Source organism: Scomber japonicus, chromosome 19 (genome assembly GCF_027409825.1).
Source record: "Scomber japonicus isolate fScoJap1 chromosome 19, fScoJap1.pri, whole genome shotgun sequence".
NCBI lineage: Eukaryota > Metazoa > Chordata > Actinopteri > Scombriformes > Scombridae > Scomber > Scomber japonicus.
In genome coordinates, this window is record NC_070596.1 from 28215318 (window position 1) to 28225317 (window position 10000).

A 10000-nucleotide genomic window follows, 5' to 3' on the forward strand; every position below is an offset into this window, starting at 1 on the left:
GAAAAATGCCAAAAATGTCCATTTCAGCTTCATGAATTCAAATATTATCAGGTTTATTTAGTCTCATGTGATAGAAAACTAAATATTTTTGGATTATGGATTGTTGGTCAGGACAAACAAATACATTTTAAGGTTAAATCTTGCTGTTTTGGAAACAGTGATTGACATTTTTCACAATTTTCTGACAGTTAATTGACCAAACAGCAGACAGTAAAGCATCAGTAGTCAGAAACAGGATAATAACACTCAAATTTCAAGAAGAAACATAAAAGAACTAGGGCTGTCAAAGGATTAATTTTTTTAATCAAGATTAATCGCAGAATTTCCATAGTTAATCACGATTAATGCCGTTTTGAATTGCGTGTTTAAAATCCTGTTATTTTACATTTGAAGGCAGTTTTAAGCCCATAATGTAAAGCATTTCTTACCAGAGTGTCTTAACTGGGAATCAATCACGGCTCTGCTGCGACTCCCACACTCCAAAATGGTCCTTTGGTGGAGCTGAGGCTGGCTTGGCTGCACCTGGGTGTTTAGCGTGGAGGTGCTAACTCAAACTCCACGTACTCCGGTGGTAGTTAAACTCCGTTTGACACAGGTTGCATTTTACTTTTGACTTGTCAACTGAAGCGTCTGGAAGTGTTTTAAAGTTAAACAAGCCGTTCAAAAGTCCAGTAGCTCTCTTACTTTCCATCAGCGCGGTAGGTTTACTGCAGGAGGCCACTTCAAAGCATAGCGCTACAGCTAGAGGAGCCGTCTACGGGGGAGTAGAAGGGACAAAAAGGCTTGCAACATTAAAATGTATGGATTGCATTAATCTAATCGCGATTAACCCGTTAACGCTGACGGCCCTAAAAAATCATAATCAATTAATTATTTTGAGTCATTTTTAAGAAAAAAGCCAAAATTCCCTCATTTCAGCTTCTTGAATTCATATATTTTCAGCTTTCTTTAGTCTGTTATGATAGAAAACGAAATATGTTTGGGTTGTGGAAGGTTAAATGTTATACTTTCACCATTTTCTGACATTTAATTGACAAAACAGCTAATCATGCTGACTCTGATGCTTTCAGTTATTTACCAGAGCTAAAAAAACCCAAATCCATCAGACTTGAAGAGGAAAGACTTTTAATCAGTGAATGAAAACTCTAATACACTTAATGCAAAGTCATAATGTGATGCATGAGGCAGCGATAGCATCATTTAGCTCAATGCTTTTATCTGTTTTAACCCTCCTGTTGTCCTCGAGTTAAGGAAGGAAGGAAGGGAGGGAGGGAGGAAGGAAAGGGAGGAAGGGAGAAAAGGAAGGAAGGGAGGAAAGGAAGGAAGGATGGAGGAAATAAGAAAGGCAGGAAGGTAGGAGGTAGGGAGGAAGGACAGGAAGGCAGGAGGAAAGGAAGGAAGTAAGGGAGGAAAGGAAAGAAGTAAGGGAGGAAGGAAAGGAAGGCAGGAGGAAAGGAAAGAAGTAAGGGAGGAAGGAAAGGAAGGCAGGAGGAAAAGAAGGGAGGAAGGAAGGAAGAAAGGAAAGAAGTAAGGGAGGAAGGAAAGGAAGGCAGGAGGAAAAGAAGGGAGGAAGGAAGGAAGGAAGGAAGGAAGGAAGGAAGGAAGGACGGAAGAAGGAAGGAAAGGATGGAGGAAGGAATGGAAGAAAGGAAAGAAGTAAGGGAGGAAGGAAAGGAAGGCAGGAGTGAAGGAAGGAAGGGAGGAAAGGAGAGAGGAAGGAAGGGAGTTAGGAAAGGAAGGAAGGATGGAGGAAATAAGGAAGGAAGGAAGAAAGGTAGGAGGGAGGGACGAAAGAAGGAAGGAGGGAGATAGGAAAAGAGGAAGGGAGGAAGGAAGGAAGGTAGGAGGGAAGGAAGGAAAGAAGGGAGGAAAGAAAGTCTGATTATATCTTTAAACAATACTAATGTGTGTGCAGCAGTAGCAGTTTGGGCTTTATATATATCCTTATGTAATACCTTTTATTATTCAAGTTTCAGGGTTCAAGCTTCACTTTAAATATGCAAATTTAGGCAAAGAGAAAATAAAACAATATGTGACAGCTGCAGAGAGGCCATCAGGCAGCGGACGCTCTCTCTGCTCGCTGCTCGCTGCTCGCTGCTCGCTGGCGGCTGACGAGCTCACGTCTGCAAAATGACTTCTGCTTCTGTCACGTTATCTGTTAAAAATAAAACTGTCAGCTTGCTTTAACCCTCCTGTTGTCCTCGAGGAAAGGGAGGAAGGGAAGGAGGGAGGAAAATAAGGGAGGAAAGGGTGGAGGAAGGGAGGAAAGGAAGGAAGGGAGAAAGGAAAGAAGGGAGGAAGGGAGGAAAGGAGGGAGGAAGGAGGAAATAAGGAAGTCAGGAGGAAAGGAAGGAAGGGAGGTAAGGAGGGAGGAAGAAAGGAAAACAAGAAGGGAGGAAGAAGGAAGGAAGGAAAGAAGGACGAAGGAAGGAAGGAAGGGTGGAAAGGAGGGAGGGAGGAAAGGATTGGAGGAAAGGAAAGAAGGAAGGGTGGAAAGGAGGGAGGGAGGAAAGGAAGAAGGAAGGGAGGAAGGAAGGAAAGGAAGGATGGAGGAAATAAGGAAGGTAGGAGGGAGGGAGAAAGGAAAAGAGGAAGGGGGGAAGGAAAGAAGGAACAGTCAAAACAGACGGGGTCAATTTGACCCGGGAGGACGACAGGAAGGTTAAAGACTTTCACAATCACTATTCAGTGATCCAGGAATACATTTGATAGAATATGAAGAATACAACAACATGTTTAAATACTCATTTTTTAATTTGTTTTATAAAAACATGTCAAACTTTTACATTTGCATATTTAAAAATGCAACAAATCAGCTACACAAACATTTAAAAACAGTGCATTTTATTTCCATATTTATATACTTTGGGTCACATTAGGAAACGTCCGGCCTTCCTTCCTCCCTTCCTCCCTTCCTTCCTTCCTTCCTTTCTCCCTTCCTTCCTTCCTTCCTCCCTTCCTTCCATCTTTTTAATGATCCAGCCCACATGAGATTAAATTGGTCAGTATGAGGCCCTTGAATGAAAATGAGTTTGACACCTCTGATGTAAGGGTTATGTCATTCCTTCCTGTCTTCTTTTCCTTCCTTCCATATGTCCTTCCTACCTACCTACCTACCTACCTACCTACCTACCTACCTACCTACCTTCCTTCCTTCCTTCCTTCCTTCCTTCCTTCCATATGTCCTTCCTGCCTTCCTTCCTTCCTACCTTCCTTCCTTCCTTCCATATGTCCTTCCTTCTGTCTGTCTGTCTGTCATTCCTTCCTGGCTTCTTTTCCTCCCTCCCTCCCTCCCTCCCTCCCTTTCTTCCTTCCTTCCTTCCTTCCTTCCTTCCTTCCTTCCTTCCTTCCTTCCTTCCTTCCTTCCTTCCTTCCTTCCATCTTTTTAATGATCCGGCCCACATGAGATCAAATTGGTCAGTATGAGGCCCTTGAATGAAAATGAGTTTGACTCCTCTGATATAAGTGTTAAGATCTGGTACTCAATATGTTGCATGAAGACTGTCGTTGTTTTAGACTCAACCCAGTGCTTCCATAATGAATTCCCAGTATGAAAATGAAGCACAGAATGATTTTACTGGTTTTTATCTTCACTGTTTTAAGCATATTTGTTATTTCTTGTATTTTCTGAAGCTGTTCTTTTCCTTTTATATTATTTTCTTCCCTCCCTTTTCTCACCTGCCTTCATTCTCTCTTGTTCTCTTTGCATAAATTATGTGTGTATCGCTCTCTCTCTCTCTCTCTCTCTCTCTCTCTCTCTCTCTCTCTCTCTCTCTCTCTCTCTCTCTGTGTGTGTGTGTGTGTGTGTGTGTGTGTGTGTGTGTGTGTCACTCTATGTGTTTTTGTGTGGGTGTGTGACTAGCATGGTTTGATTTCTGTCCAACACTTTCTCACTGACAGTTTCCTTTTTTTTTCTCCATCCTCCATCTGCACATTAGAACAGCTCAATCACTACTTTCTCTCTCCGCCCGGTTAAAGGGTCAGTTCACCTAAATTACAACCCAAAAAAAACATAAAACATATTCTCTAATTTATCTTTATGATGGGGATAGTTTTGGTTTTGTGTGTCCAGATTTCTGCCTCTAAAGCAGCAGTGTCAAACTCATTTATATTCAAGGGTGGAAGGATTAAAGGAAGGAAGGAAGAAAGGAAGGACAAATGGAAGGGAGGAAGGAAGGAAAAGAAGGAAGAGAAGACAGGAAAAAATATGGAAGGAAGGAACAAAGAAATAAAAGAAAGGAAGGAAGGAAGGCAGGAAGGAAGGGAAGAAGACAGGAAAGAAAGATGGAAGGAAGAAAGGAAGGAAGGAAAAGAAGAAGAATGCTCTGATTTTCCCTCTAGCGCCACCAGCAGGTTAACCTTTCCACTAATTCTTTAAAATACTGTAGTCTGACTTCCACATGTTGGATTGGCTCCATGTTTGATGCAGATGTTCGTGGTGTTTAGTAGTAGTAGAAGTTAGATAGTCGAGGTTTCACTAGTTTCATCTGTAACATGAAGCAAGCAAGGAAGGAAGGAAGGAAGGAAGGAAGGAAGGAAGGAAAAGAAGGAGGGTGGGTGAGTTCCTGTAACATGAAGCCGATGCATTTTAAAAACCCAAATATACTCTACAGGCATTACTCTGACTTCTAGCTCCAACATGTGGTTGACCTAGCGTCCATGTTTCTGGTAGAGGTGGTGACTTTGATTGACAGGTGAGGTGACACTTGGTAGGGGGCGGGGCTTCAGCGTTTGGTAGCAGAGAAAGAGGCTGATTTTTATACAACTTTGAAGCCTAATTTCATATATTTGGGGATTTTTTTAATCATTCAAATTTGGCAGGGTGGTTAACAACACACTTTTCTGTGGTATGTCAAACTCAGAACACATATTTATTCTTACTTTACACGGACTTTAAAGTACCATTATGCATAAGTTCAACCTCTCAGAGCTGTTGTTGTAGCTGTAGACTGCAGCGTATATCGATGGCGCCACATAATGTAATGCCATCTCATATTTATCGATTGACCCTGATGGTTCTCGCATACAGAGGAAGGAGTCGGGATGTGCAGAAAAGTCTTATTAATCAATTGTCTTTCTGAAAAATTAAAGCTCAGAGGAAGTCAGATCTTGACCAGATGCAGCCGTATATGAGACACACTGCTGGTGTTTGTTTAACCCTCCTGTTGTCTTCAGGTCAAGGAAGGAAAGGAGTAAGGAGTAAGGAGGAAAAGAGGAAGGAAGAAAGGAGAAAGGAGAGAAAGAAGTGAGGAAGGAAGGAAGGAAAGGAGTAAGGAGGAAAAGAGGAAGGTACAAGGACAAAAAGAAGGGAGGAAGGAAGGAGGGAAAGGAGTAAGGAAGGAAGGAAGGAAGGAAGGAAGAAGGAAAGGAGTAAGGATGAAAAGAGGGAGGAATTTAGGAGAGAAGGAAGGGAGGAAGGAAGTAAGGAAGGAAGGAAGGCAGGAAGGAAAGAAAGGAGTAAGGAGAGAGGGAGGGAGGGAGGAAGGAAGGAAGGAGGGAGGAGGGAGCAAAGAAAGAGGGGAGGAGGGGAAGAAGGAAGGAAAAATTAAAGAAAGAGGAAGGAAAGAAGGAACAGTCAAAAGAGAGACGGGGTCAATTTGACCCGGGAGGACGACACAAAGGTTAAATTTAATCTCACATTCACCTCCAGTGTATCAGAGCAGAGGCAGATCTTCCTCATTCCTAATTCCTAAATTCCTCTACATCATAAGTGTAGTTCAAAGATAAACCAATGCAGTGTTGAATTATTTAATATTTTGTAGTTTATTTTATTATATTAATAACTTCATACATTATGTATTATTATCATGCATAAAAAAGTTAGAAGGTTTAAGCTTTATGCATGACTTTAAAAAATGTTGTATTCAATATGTGTTTGTGTTTTTAACCCTTTCATACTCTTCCATTTTTACATTTGAAAGCTGTAAAGCATCATATACACATTTCTTTAAGGTGGACTTTTCCTAATGTGACCCTAAATATGGGGAAAAAAAGGAAATACAATGCATCATATTTTAATTTTTGCGCAGTTAATACACATTACAAAGACTGTGTAAAGTGAATTCAGACATTTTCTTCTAAACACATTAAATAGGTCATAAATGTATTTCTAAAAAAGGTGTAAAAAGCATTTCAACCATTTAGATTTGAATTGTGGAGCTAGGCTTCACAAACTGTGTTTCAAGATTTCTGTGTTCAGGATTTAGTAATTAGCATAAACCCGCCCCTGCTGCTGTAGAGGTAGAAATACATTCAGCACACACTACTACTACTACAGTCTACAGTTAGCCAGTTAGCTGAGTTAGCCGGCGAGCTAGCAGCTGAGTTAGCCGCCGAGCTAGCAGTTGAGTTAGCCGCTGAGTTAGCAGTTGAGTTAGCTGCCGAGCTAGCAGTTGAGTTAGCCGCCGAGCTAGCAGTTGAGTTAGCCGCCGAGCTAGCAGCTGAGTTAGCCGCCGAGCTAGCAGTTGAGTTAGCCGCTGAGTTAGCAGCAGAAAGCTCTCAGACGTAGCGTCCATGTTTCTGGTAGAGGTGGTGACTTTGATTGACAGGTGACACTTGGTAGGGGGCGGGGCTTCAGCGGACTTGGCGGCCACGCCCACAGCGTTTGGGAGCAGAGAAAGAGGCTGATTTTTACACTTTGAAGCCTAATTTCATATATTTGGCGATTTTTTAATCATTCAAATTCGGCAGGGTGGTTAACAACACACTTTTCTGTGGTATGTCAAACTCAGAACACATATTTATTCTTACTTTACACGGACTTTAATGAAGCTGTAAGACATTCACAAACATTTATTAATGACTGATGGAGGAATTGATGAATGTGAATTAGTGTGGAGACTAATTATAAGTCAATCTGTCACATTTTAATTTTATTGCATTTCATACATTATGCATCATTGTCATACATAAAAAGTTTAATAGGTTGTGATATGAGCTTTATGCAAGACCTATAAGAGCTTTAACCCTCGTGTCGTCCTCCCGGGTCAAATTGACCCCGTCTAATTCTTCTTTCCTCCCTTCCATCCTTCCATCTGTACTCCCATCTTCCCTCCTTCTTTCCTTCCCTCCTTCCCTCCTTCCTCCCTCCTTTCCTTCCTTCTTCCTTCTTTCCTTTCCTCCCTCCCTCCTTTCCTTCCTTCCGTCCCTTCCTTCCTTATTCCTTCCTCCCTTCCCTCCTTCTCTCTTTCTTTCCTCTGTCCTTCTTTCCTACCTTCCTTCTTTCCTTTCCTTCCTTCTTCCTCTCCTCCTTCCTTCCTCCCTCCTTTCCTTCTTTCTTCCTTCTTTCCTTTCCTCCCTCCATTTCTCCCTCCTTCCTTCCTCCCTCCTTTCCTTCCTTCCTCCCTCCTTCCCTCCTTCTTTCCTTCCCTCCTTCCTCCCTTCCCTCCTTTCCTTGACTCGAGGACAACAGGAGGGTTAAACAACATTATATGATACAAAATAAAAATAAAACTCATATACGCAATTACTTGTCAGAAGATCAACCTCCTCTTCCTCTCCCAGATCATCCCTCCTCATCCTCCTCCTCTTCCTCCTCTTCCTCCTCCTCTCTCTTTATAACACAGCCGACCTTATGCTCCTTTTCCTCCGTGTGTTTCCTTCCCTGTATCTGCTCCTCACCCTGTCGTTTTGTCTCCACAGTCACTGTATCCATCAGATTCTAGACAGTGTGTCTTACACCCACCAACATGAAATAGTGCACAGGGACCTCAAGGTGTGTGTGTGTGTGTGTGTGTGTTTCATTGTGTTGCATTGCCCTGCACCTTCTCTCTCTTTATATATATGTATATATAAATATGTAAAGCAGGGGTGTCAAACATGCGGCCCGCGGGCCAGATACGGCCCGTCGAGGGGTGCAATCCGGCCTACTTGCCATCCAGTGCTCTTTTCCTTCCTTCCTTCTGTCCTTCCTTCAATCTGTCCTTCCTTCCATTTTTCCTTCCTTCCTTCTGTCCTTCCTTCCTTACTTCCTTATGTCCTTCCTTCCATCTGTCCTTCCTTCCTTCTGTCTTTCCTTTTTTCCTTTCTTCGTTCGTTTCTTCCTTCCTTCTGTCCTTCCTTCCATTTTTCCTTCTGTCCTTCCTTCCTTTCATCTGTCCTTCCTTCCTTCTGTCCTTCCTTCCATTTTTCCTTCTGTCCTTCCTTCCTTACATCTGTCCTTCCGTCCTTCTGTCCTTCCTTCCATTTTTCCTTCTGTCCTTCCTTCCATTTTTCTTTCCGTCCTTCCTTCCTTCCATCTGTCCTGCCTTCCTTCTGTCCTTCTTTCCTTCCTTCCTTCTGTCCTTCCTTTTTTCCTTTCTTCGTTCGTTTCTTCCTTCCTTCTGTCCTTCCTTCCATTTTTCCTTCTGTCCTTCCTTCCTTTCATCTGTCCTTCCTTCCTTCTGTCCTTCCTTCCATTTTTCCTTCTGTCCTCCCTTCCTTCCATCTGTCCTTCCTTCCTTCTGTCCTTCCTTCCATTTTTCAATCTGTCTTTCCTTTCCATTTTTCCTTCTGTCCTTCCTTCCTTCTGTCCTTCTTTCCTTCCTTCCTTCTGTCCTTCTTTCCTTACTTCCTTCTGTCCTTCCTTCCATTTTTCCTTCTGTCCTTCCTTCCTTCCATCTGTCCTTCCTTCCTTCTGTCCTTCTTTCCTTACTTCCTTTTGTCCTTCCTTCCATCTGTCCTTCCTTCAATCTGTCCTTCCTTCCATTTTTCCTTCTGTCCTTCCTTCCTTCCATCTGTCCTTCCTTCCTTCTGTCCTTCTTTCCTTACTTCCTTCTGTCCTTCCTTCTGTCCTTCTTTCCTTACTTCCTTCTGTCCTTCCTTCCATTTTTCCTTCTGTCCTTCCTTCCATTTTTCCTTCTGTCCTTCTTTCCTTACTTCTGTCCTTCCTTCCTTCCTTACTTCCTTCTGTCATTCTTTCCATTTTTCCTTCTGTCCTTCCTTCCTTCCATCTGTCCTTCCTTCCTTCTGTCCTTCCTTCCATCTGTCATTCCTTCCTTCTGTCCTTCCTTCCTTCTGTCCTTCCTTCCTTCCATCTGTCCTTCCTTCCTTCTGTCCTTCCTTCCATTTTTTCTTCTGTCCTTCCTTCCTTCTATCTGTCCTTCCTTCCTTCTGTCCTTCCTTCCATCTGCCCTTCCTTCCTTTCTTCCTTCTTTCCTTCCGTCTTTCTGTCTGTCCATCCTTCACTATCTCTCTTTCCTACCTTTCTTCCCTCCTTCCTTTTCCTTCCTTCCCTTCTTATTTCCTTATTTCCTTACTTCCTCCCTTCCTTCCTTCTTTCCTTCCATCTTTTTAACGATCCGGCCCACATGAGATCAAATTGGTGTGTATGTGGCCCTTGAATGAAAATGAGTTTGACACCTCTGATGTAAAGGTTGTTCTTTAATATGCTCGTCTTATATCCTTTATTCTTTCATTTATGCCTGTGATGTTAAGATGACTTGCTCGTGCCTGCTGTTTGTCCGTCCGTCCGTCCGTCCGTCCGTCTGACTGACTGACTGTCTCCTTTTATGTTTTATTTTATTTTATTTAATATTTTTCTGCCTGTCTTCATGCTTTTGGGACTCATGTTGCACTATTTTAAAACAGTCTGAACTAGAATGTGCGATTTCCTGTGGGTCCAAGCAGACAGAGCATCTTACTCTGAGAGAGAGAGAGAGAGAGAGAGAGAGAGAGAGAGAGAGAGAGAGAGAGAGAGAGAGAGAGAGAGAGAGAGAGAGAGAGAGAGAGAGAGAGAGAGAGAGAGAGAGAGAAAAATGAAAGTGTGGAAAATGAGTTCATGGAGTTTTCTTGTTTTTTTGGGGGGGGGGTTTTTTGTTGTTGCCTACTGTCGTATCAAAATATTACTACGTTTCTCGTTGTTCAAAAAATGTTGAAGTTCAAAAAATCAACTCAAATCAGGGATCACCAGGAGACGTCCAGCTGAATGCAGTTAGAGTTTTATTGTCGACAGCAAAACCCGGAATCGCAATACACAGACAGAGTCCATGCATACATGACACAAAGAGATAAAACTTTGGGG

The 10000-nt window shown here is 42.6% G+C and overlaps 1 protein-coding gene across 1 annotated transcript in view; it reads left to right on the top strand.

Moving 5' to 3' along the window:
- nudcd3 (NudC domain containing 3) overlaps positions 1-10000 on the top strand; it is a 15203-nt gene that overhangs the window by 5005 nt on the left and 198 nt on the right. The gene's annotated exons all lie outside the window — the stretch shown is intronic.